Raw genomic sequence first — 9,702 nt, forward strand, 5'->3', positions numbered from 1 at the left:
GAGAGAGAGAGAGAGAGAGAGAGAGAAAGAGAGAATGAATATGCTGGCTAGTTTTATGTCAACTTCACACATTGAGGGGGGACTTCAAATAAGAAATTACCTCCATAAGGCCATAAGGTGGGGCTATAGACAAACCTGTAGGGCATTTTCTTAATTAGTGGTTGATGTGGGGGAGGTGGCCAGGCCATTGTGAGTAGTGCCATCCCTGGGCAGATGGTACTGTGGTGTAAGCAGAGCAAGCCATGAAGAGCAAGCTAGTAAGCATCTCTTCCGCTTGGCTTTTGTATCAGCTCCTGCCTCCCAGTTTCTGTCCAATTCCTGTTCGGTCTTGACTTCCTTTTGGTGTAGAAATGTAAGCCAAATAAACCCTTTGTTCCCCAAGTTGCTTTGGTCATGGTGTTTCACCCCAGCAATAGTAACCCTAAGGCAGCGATTGCAGGAGAAGGGGGTGGGGAGACACAGATTCTCCCACCTTGTATCCTTTCATTTTCTTCTCTGATTTTTCTTCTTTCAGTTCACTTTCCTGCTAGCTCACTTGCTTATTCATTCATTCATTCATTCATTCATTCATTCATTGTATTACTATGTCCTTAGATATTGCTTAGCCTCATTAACATAACTCCTTGCTAACTTAGTGGCTGCTTACTACCTAATTAAGACCCACCTTTCTCCATTTCAGGCATGCTAGGCAGTCATTCCAGGATAGCTTCAAGTGGGGCAACATTAGGAAGGCTTCTGATGCATCCAGTCTAGTCATTTCCTTTTTATTAGTTATATTGATCACCTTCCCAAAGGAATAACAAAAACCCTGGCACAGATATTTTACAGGAAAAAGAAAAATCAGCTGCCAAGAGCCACTTCAAATACTGCTCAAAGATTAAAAGAAAGGCCAGGACAATGTCACCCTTTGTTTTTTGTCTGACCTATTTCTACTGAATTGTTAAAAATGTTCTGTATCATTTTTCTAACACTGGGTATCCTAGGCCTTCAAGAAAAGTTTCTTTATGAACATTTTTAATAAATTGAGTCAAGGAAGGTCTAAAATCTAAGTGTGATGAGCCCCGGGGCACCAGGATACTGGGTAGGAGCTCTGGCTGGGCTGAGTGGAAGTCTATCCTGTTTGGCTGCCTTTGATGCAGCCAGGTTCCTACATTAGATTCAATTATAGCATTTGCTTTTCCAAGAATGGCACTATAGGCAGGCCAGACTCACCTATCAGACCATTTCAAAAGGGTTTTACAACTCACAGTGGTTTCCAACTGAACGAGAAATCTCAAGTTGAGCTTTCATTTCATAACTTGGAATTTTCTTTTGTCAGTCAGCCAACTAATATATTCATTGAGGGTTAGACCGTGGTATCCAAAATGTGAGTGCCAATAAGAAGATGGAATGCTGCCTTTCTGAGCAGTCCTGTCTGGCCTCTGTCTCTCTTCCTACCATCATCTCTTCTTATGGTTAAGAAATTAAAGAGGAAGATCTTTACTTCCAAAGCCATTCATCAACTGAGAAGGCAGTGCTGTCCTGTGATTGCAGCAGGGCTCTGGAAGGCTTAGGGAATGTTAAGCAAAGTGGATTTCCCTTTGTACATTGCAGTGACAGTAAGTGCCTACAGAAATGGCTGCTTACCAATTCAGTAATAAGTTCTGTGGAGTATATTGCAGCGTTTGGAAGATGGCCACTAGGAGCAATGCAAAATGTAACTTTTTTTTTCCTTTTTGCCTATACAATTCATCAGAAAATTGATCATTATTCTTTAAGGAAGAACATGAACTAGTAAGCTGAGTTGCTTATTATAGACTACTGTAAAGGTACCTAGGCAGAGCAATTATTGATGAGGAAGAGTGGGAGTCCTCTGAGAGCCTGGCAATCAGTGAAAAAGCACTCTGCATATAACTGGGCTATTGGATTCCAGTCATGACCTGTCTTCACTGCTGCGATTCCAGACGGGGTACTACAGAGCAGAGATTTATAGCTGGTGGTGTTATACTAAACCACACAATAGCACTCCAGCCATAACTGTAAGGAAAGCCAGTCCCAAGATCAACAGCACTTCCTTAAATAACAGGAAACACACACATATAGTCTGCATGAAGCAAAACAAAAGTCAACAAATTTCATCATCTGGTCCAGATATTAAAATTTCCATGTTAAGTACTCAAGCAAGAAAATGAATAGATTTTCATCCAGACATTTGGCATAAGATAGTTTGAATCAAATGTTCTCTCTTCTATATCCTAAGTGGAGCTGACCCAGAGAAAGAGATGCATCATACATATCTGTCATCATAGCAGGAAGAGGTACCAAACAATGATACTATCAATGGTCCTGTCCTGTTACTTAGCAAGTCAGCGAAGGCATCAGGAAGCCAGGCTTTTCCCAGCATTCCTGAAAGCTGCCTTCAGCATAGTGCTCATCCTGTGACTGTCTCTCAGGGTGTGAACTCTCAGATCTCACATCAAAATCAAGGTAGTCTCTTCCTAGCATTAAAAAAGAAGAAGAAGATGATGATGAAGAAGAAGAAGAAGAAGAAGAAGAAGAAGAAGAAGAAGAAGACCACTCCAAAACCTCTTCCCCCACGCACTTGTTCTTTCCTCTCATTTGCTAGAACTTGGTCACAGGTATTTTCCCTAATCCAGTCATTGGCCAAGAGACACCAATTTGCCATGACTGATTAACAAGAAGGTGATGCAGCCTGCCAGCCTTCTGTAAGCACAGCATGGTGGTACCTAAACAACTTCAGAGTTTGCTGTGTAAAGGAAACTGGGGCAGGGGGGAGAGGGCAGGTGGACAGACCAGCAACTCTGCATGTTGTAAAATTTCCCATGATAACTTTCTGCATGAGTTTGCTTTGGCAGGGTAAAAGGGATGGGCATGGTGTCTAATAAGATACAGTGATAGTTAGCTTTGCCATGGCTGTGACCAAATACTTGCAGAACCTACTTAAAGAGAGAAAATGTCTATGTTGGTTCCTGTTTTCAGATTATTCCATCCATGATTGCTCAGGCCCTTGACTTGGGTAGAATATCATGGCTGCCGAAGCCTGTGCCAGAGGAAGACAGCCCACAGCAGGAATCAGACAGCACCACAGAAACAGTCCTGGGCCAATACCTCCGAGAGCCTGCCCTCAGCCACAGACTTCCTCCATCTTCCAGTTCCCTCTGTCTCTAAATTAGGACCACCAGAGAGAATCCTAAGGTTCAAAACACCGGCCTATCGACAAAATTTCCTATATAAACCATAGCAACTGCCTTCGACATTCCAAAGAGTGGTTGAAGAATTATATGAAGTAAGTCTCCTCTTTCATTTTAGAGAACATTTTCCAGCCCTTCCTAAGAAAAAGTATTGAGAAAATAGGAGCTTGAGTTCACAGTGAGGATGACTATGAGAAAAGATTCTTCTGAAGTAGAAGAAAGAGCCGTGTAGCAGCAAGGAGGGCCCCGGGAGAAGCAGGAAACTCACGGAGCAGGGGCTGCTGAGTCTAGATGTCAACTTTTCCCATCCTTCATTGAAATGCCCTTACCATAGGAGGCTTTGAATAGCCCAAAGCCAGCTTTGTATTAGCAGGATTTTCAGTAAAACAAGTTTGCAGGAGTAGGTTAAGAAGAGCTACCTGAAAAGGAATTTCCGAAGAGCGAGAATGCATCATTCCCAACAGGCAAGGTGGGAACTGCCCTGGGGCTGGGAGGATTAGGTAGAAAAGAGAAACTCGCAATGGATGCATGGCTTCTTAGTATGATTAAAAAGGTTCTAAAGTAAGATAATGATTGCCCTAGGTGGCTTCTCCATTGCTGTGATAAAACACGAAGCAAAAGCCACTTGGGAAGGAAACAGTCTATCTCATCTTACAGCCTGGAGTCAATCTCTGAGGGGAATTGGGGTAGGGACTAAAGACAGGAACTGAAGGAAAGATTCCAGAAGAACACTGGCTTGATCTCCATGGCTCTCTCAGCCTCAGCCTGCTTTCTTGTATACCCCAGGACCACATGCCCAAGAGTGGAATCGAACCACTTGCTGTGGATTGGGTCTTCCCATATAATCACTAAACCACAAAATGTTCCCAGAGTCTTGTCTACACGTCAGTCTGATGGAAACAGGTTCTTGGTTAAGGCTCCCTCTTTGCAGCTGACTCTAGCTTGTGTCAAACTGACAAAAACTAGCCAACACTGTGGGGTAAAAATACTAATGCCTAATAGTTAAGCACTAAAATGAGCAATTTTATGGTGTCTAACATCTTTTTATTGTATTCTAAAGATTTTTTTAAAAAGATCAACATAAGAAGCCATCCACAGCATTGAATAATGGAAGTAAGAGAGAGAAGATGTGGCAGGAATCCTGAGAAGTCCAGTGAAGGTCCAGACTTCTCAAAGTCATAGAAGGTGAAAGGTGAAAGAGATATTTTAACTTAAGTATTGAAGGGGCTGTTGATCTAAACATTCAGTTATAAATAAGCTCTTTTCTCTACTTGGCTTTGTCAGAGTGCCTCAATTCTTCTGGTCACTTCCAAACAGAATTCTACACACACACACACACACACACACACACACACACACACACAACAGCAAACACACATGCGCACAATTTTTCCTAAAAAAGAAATTGTCATTCATTCCCATCTTCACAGGAAAAAAAAGATGAATAAATAAAAATCAATGGCTGCTTTTGGACCGGTTTGAGAACTAAAGACAAGGATCAAATCGCCACCCCAAACTCTGGAGGGCTAAGTTAATCTAGAAAGTTACAACCAAGGTCTTACCTGAGTCAGAAGCCACTGGAGCTATAATTGGTAGAAATATCTAACTGATTCTTTTCATAATTTGTAGGTGAATTTGGCTGTCTGTGACTACAATGAATAACCAGCTGAGAACCACAGTCTTGGGCAAACTCAGACATTTATAGGTGTCGCATCCAGGAATTCCACAATTGGAAACGGGCTCAAAAAGATCCCCTGGCCTTCAGACAGAGAAAGGGAAAGAGTAAGCTCATAAAGAATCCCCTCTCCAGGTATAAAATTGTGTCTTACCTGAGGCATGAGCCTTTATTCCTCCCAAATTAAGCCTCTCTAGCTTTCCTGTCTCTTGTGTGAGAAGAGAAGCTAAGAAACATTTGTAAAGGATCACATGTTTATATAATATAATACTATTCAAAATTTTAAAAATCAAATTATTTTGCTTGTAGCATCATGGGTAGAACTGGAGAATGCTGAGTTAAATAAGTCAGGCATAGAAAACAATTAGCACATGTTCTTACTCAAATGTGCAAGCTAAAAATGTCAGATTCACAGAACTCAAGGGTCGAACAGTGGTAATGGAGAGAGTGTGGAAGGGGGTTGCATATCACTTACCAAAATACAGAAATAGAGAATCCTAAGGTCTCCAGTTCAAGGTGACCATCATTTACAACAACTTAAACATTGTATAACTAACTAGAGGGGAATTTGAAATTTCTCAACACAAAGAAATGATAAATCGAAAAAAATGCTCTATACTCTCCTCTGCTTTTGTGATGATACTCTCAACCAAAAGCAGCTGTGGAGAGGAGTCTGCTTCGTTTTATACTTCCAGGACATGGTCCATCATTGAAGGAATGCAGTGCAGGAACTGAAAGGCAAGAACCTCAAGGCAGGAACCATAGAGGAATGTGTCTTGCTGATTCACTCACTGGCTCATTTTGATAGTTTCATTATAAATCCTGAGGTGACCTGCTTAAGGAATGGTGTCACGCACAGTGGGTGGGCTGGTCTCTCCTACAATTAAGCAAGACAGTTCCTCACAGGTGTACTCATAGACAGATAGGATCTAGGCAATTCCCTACGGGAGGCTTCTCTCGGGTGACTCTAGGCTATGTCAAGTTGTCAAAGCTATCTAGGACAAGAAGGGAATGTCATTTACCATACTGCAGCCCCTACACACTATTGTAGAACATTTTTCTCGTAGTCACACGAATATAGTCACACCTTATAGTCACACCAACAGGGATCCACTATAATGTCTGGCCTGCAATAGAAAGAGCTGGAGACAATAGAGAGAAAAATAAGTACAGTAGAGAAGTTTGGAGTCTAGCACTATAATTGCCACAAACAGTATAATTCCTAGCCCTGTGAACACGGCATCTCTCATTTAAAGGCCTATTTGACTCCGCTCCTATCTGCTAGGGTATCCATCAGATGGTTTTTTACAATAAGAGAAGCATCAAGTATTGTTGGGCTATTCCTAGAAGAATAGTGAGGAGCCTCCTGAACTGAAACTCACAAGGAACTTACAAGTCATGAGGCCCTCCCCTGAGCTTACATAAGAAATAAATCATTGCTAGGGGAGAGAAGACTCTTTGGAGGCACAGCTGCAAGCTGAGCAGAGCGCTCCCTCGCTTGCTCGCTCGAGAGATGATGGGGCTTTGTGAGTCATCAGCCATCCTGGTTGGGCCTTTGGAGATGCAACTGTCTTTGAGTCAGTCATGCTCTGTAACCCCTCACTCCTGCTTCCTGTAAGAAGCCCCCAAACCTCATTAGTTCACTAAGGTATACTGGTGTCTTAGGGTTTTACTGCTGTGAACAGACACCATGAGCAAAGCAACTCTTACAAGGACAACATTTAATTGGGGCTGGTTTACAGGTTCTGTCCATTATCAGGAAGGCATGAGCATGGCAGTACCCAGACAGGCATGGCACAGGAGGAGCTGAAAGTTCAGCCTTGTCATCTGAAGGCTGCTAGGAAAAGACTAGCTTCCAAGCAGCTAGGAGGAGGGTCTTAAAGCCCACAGTGACACACTTCCGACTCCAACAAGGCCACACCTACTCCAACAAGCTCCACTCCATGGGCCACACATATTCTATCCACCACAGTTTGGGTGGAGTCATTTCTTGGATAGATGGTTGGTACCCTATCTGAAATGGATCTATCTGTTCACTTCTTCTCAGGGAAAGTCAAGAAATAGACATGCAAGTGATGAGAGAACACATCTAAAGAGACAAAGCAAAGGTCTGAATTTGATTTGGAGATGTATGACACAGGCTTTAGGACTATCTGAGAGGGAATTACAAATAACTATGTTAAGATCCCTTGTGCAAAAAGCAGATGGTATGCAAGAACAGACCAATACAGGAAACAGAGGGCTGGAAACTAAGGAAAGATAAAAACAAACAAACAAACAAACAAACAAATGCTAAACACTGTTAACAAAAACACTTAGAGTAAAAAAGAAATGAAGAATTCCTCTGACTGGCTCATCAGCAGGACTAAACTCAAATAAGGAGAATCAGTGAACTTACAGATAACTCCATAAACACAAATAAACCAACCAACAAGCAAGATAGCAAACCTAAGCTGGGACCTGGTGTGATGGTTAAGGCATTTAAGGCCAGACTTGGTCTCATAAGAACTCAGTGCCAGCCTGGCTGTAGAAAAGCATCTCATGAAAAACAAAAATAAAAACCCCAAATTAATTAATTATCTCCCTCCAAATAAGTAACCAATTCCCAAAATATTTTTAAAAACGAAACAAACAAGTGAAAACAAAAACCAATCAAACAAAAACCCCTTCTGTCAGTTAGATTAGGGTTTGTGAATTTCTCCGTTTTTTTTTCTGAGCATTGCTGTGAATGACCTGGGGAATCGGGTGGGCTTGTTTATGGGAGTTTAGGTCACTGCTCAGCTGTGCTCAGCACATATGTAGCACATACATGTGCACCCCTCGTGCATCTCTGGCAATCCTTTTCCCAGGGCTTCTGATTAACCTATGCCACAAACATTAGTTTGAGAGCTAGACAGCATTCAGAGTTGGGGAGCCCAGCAGCAGGAAACCTTGATGTGTTGCAGGGACTAGTTAGAGGAGTAAGAGAGCAGTGTGAGGCAGGATCCCTGTGGTCCTGGGATCTGAAGACAGTGGAGGGGTCTTGGGAGTCAGGTCTGGCTGCCAGCTGCTCATGACCAAGAAACGAGTGCCAGCACTGACGTGGCCCTGTGATATACTTTCTCCTGAGAACTCTTCATTTCTGTCATGCTAGGTACTTTTGTTTTCAAGTGTTATCCTCCCTTAGTCTCCATCCCTTGGCTGTCTTCTCTGTGTGCTGGCTGCTCTTTGCATGAGAGACCATAAGTAGACACTTCCAACGTTTGTCTAGACTGTGACAGAACTTTTGTTATTGATCTTTTGGAGGTTTTCTTACCCTACCAGCATAATCTCTAACCTGATTGGCGGGTCAAACCACGTGATTACCTATCGGTCTAAGTGATGATATGGGACATTTTAAAAGTACAATTAACATTTAAAACTACTAAAGTAAACATTGAGTAAAACTGGCATGGATAGGCCTTTTCCAGTTAGTTTTGAGCCATAGGTACATTAAGAATTCTGGAAGGGGGCTGGAGAGATGGCTCAGTGGTTAAGAGCATGGACTGTTTTTCCAGAGGTCCTGAGTTCAATTCCCAACAACAATGTGGTGGCTCACAACCATCCATAATGGGATCCAATGCCCTCTTCTGTTGTGTCTTAAGACAACTACAGTGTACTCATATACACTATAGTTGTATAAATAAATAAGTCTTTACAAAAAAAAATTCTGGAAGGAATTCTGCCTGAACACTTCAAAGGGGCCATGCCTGAGTTTACCACAGATTTGAGACTAGCCACCCCTACAGTCATGAATCCTTGATAACCCCTATCTATCTTTCTAGTGAACTCTAAAAGAATGTCTCATCAAGTTTGTTGGCAAGAAGGGTTCATCTTTTTGCAATATGTGCGAACCCACATTTCTGACCAAAAGGGAATTTTGTTCAATAAAAAGCAATTATTCTTTAATGGTGGAATAAAAAGAAATGCCAGGCTCCCTTCAACCTTGCTGTTCTTCATTAATTCTCAGTTTGATATTGATGTAACCGGACATGGCGCTCTGACCTGCTAATGTCAAAATTAGTGCTTTTCAGTTTATTTTTCAAAAAGCCATTGTACTATCTGCTCATCTACTTCTAACTTGTAGCATAAGGCCCTTGAATTTTGGTGGCACTCCTGGAAGCAACTGATTGCTTGGGGAAAGCAGTATAACAGGACTAATGACAGCCACAATCCCATTTACTGTCCAGATGGTGGGGACCACCAAGGAGCCAAAGTCAACCTCTGCTCCCACTCTTTTAGGTTGTTTTGATGTTTATAAATGAAAAAAAAAAGGGTAAGCTGCCACTGTCTGAGCCTCTCAGGAAGATGCTGGCCAACAAGAGCAGCCTCCACATCAGGAGACCTCTCTGTACCCTTTTGTGGCAATTTATTTTATCTCAATTTTATTTATATTGACATCTAGTATGGGAGGCTTTCCTTCTTCAATATGAAATGATATTTTATCTCTTTATAGTTTTCTTCTCTGGAAATTCTTTGTTGTTGTTTGTTTGTTTTGTTATTTTAAATTCAACTGCCATAGGTAATTTAGAAAGCTCTCAGTGGCAACTGGGAGTGTAGCTCAGTTGGTAGAGTGTTTGCCTAGCATGCAGGAAGCCCTGGGCTCAGTCCACAGCATCACATTAAACTGGGCATTGCATGCTGGTAATCTCAGCACTAGGAAGGGAAAAGCAGGAGGATCAGAAGTTCAAAGTCATCACTGGGGAAAAAAGAAAAGCTCCCAATGTGTTGGTGCATGCACAAAGCCACTATATTCCATACATGGAAAGCAGCTTCCAACAGAATATAAACGTGACTGAAACAAACTTTAACACTTCA

At 42.1% G+C, this 9,702-nt stretch overlaps 1 long non-coding RNA gene across 1 annotated transcript in view; it reads left to right on the plus strand.

The window, feature by feature from the left end:
• The window catches only part of LOC116097690, an 11,051-nt gene extending 7,847 nt beyond the window's left edge, over positions 1–3,204 (plus strand). The window contains exon 3 of the long non-coding RNA XR_004121521.1: positions 2,980–3,204. This is a non-coding gene — a long non-coding RNA (uncharacterized LOC116097690). The remainder of the gene's footprint in view (positions 1–2,979) is intronic.
• Positions 3,205–9,702: the final 6,498 nt, after the last annotated feature.

This window comes from Mastomys coucha, unplaced genomic scaffold, assembly GCF_008632895.1.
Source record: "Mastomys coucha isolate ucsf_1 unplaced genomic scaffold, UCSF_Mcou_1 pScaffold2, whole genome shotgun sequence".
NCBI classification, from domain to species: domain Eukaryota; kingdom Metazoa; phylum Chordata; class Mammalia; order Rodentia; family Muridae; genus Mastomys; species Mastomys coucha.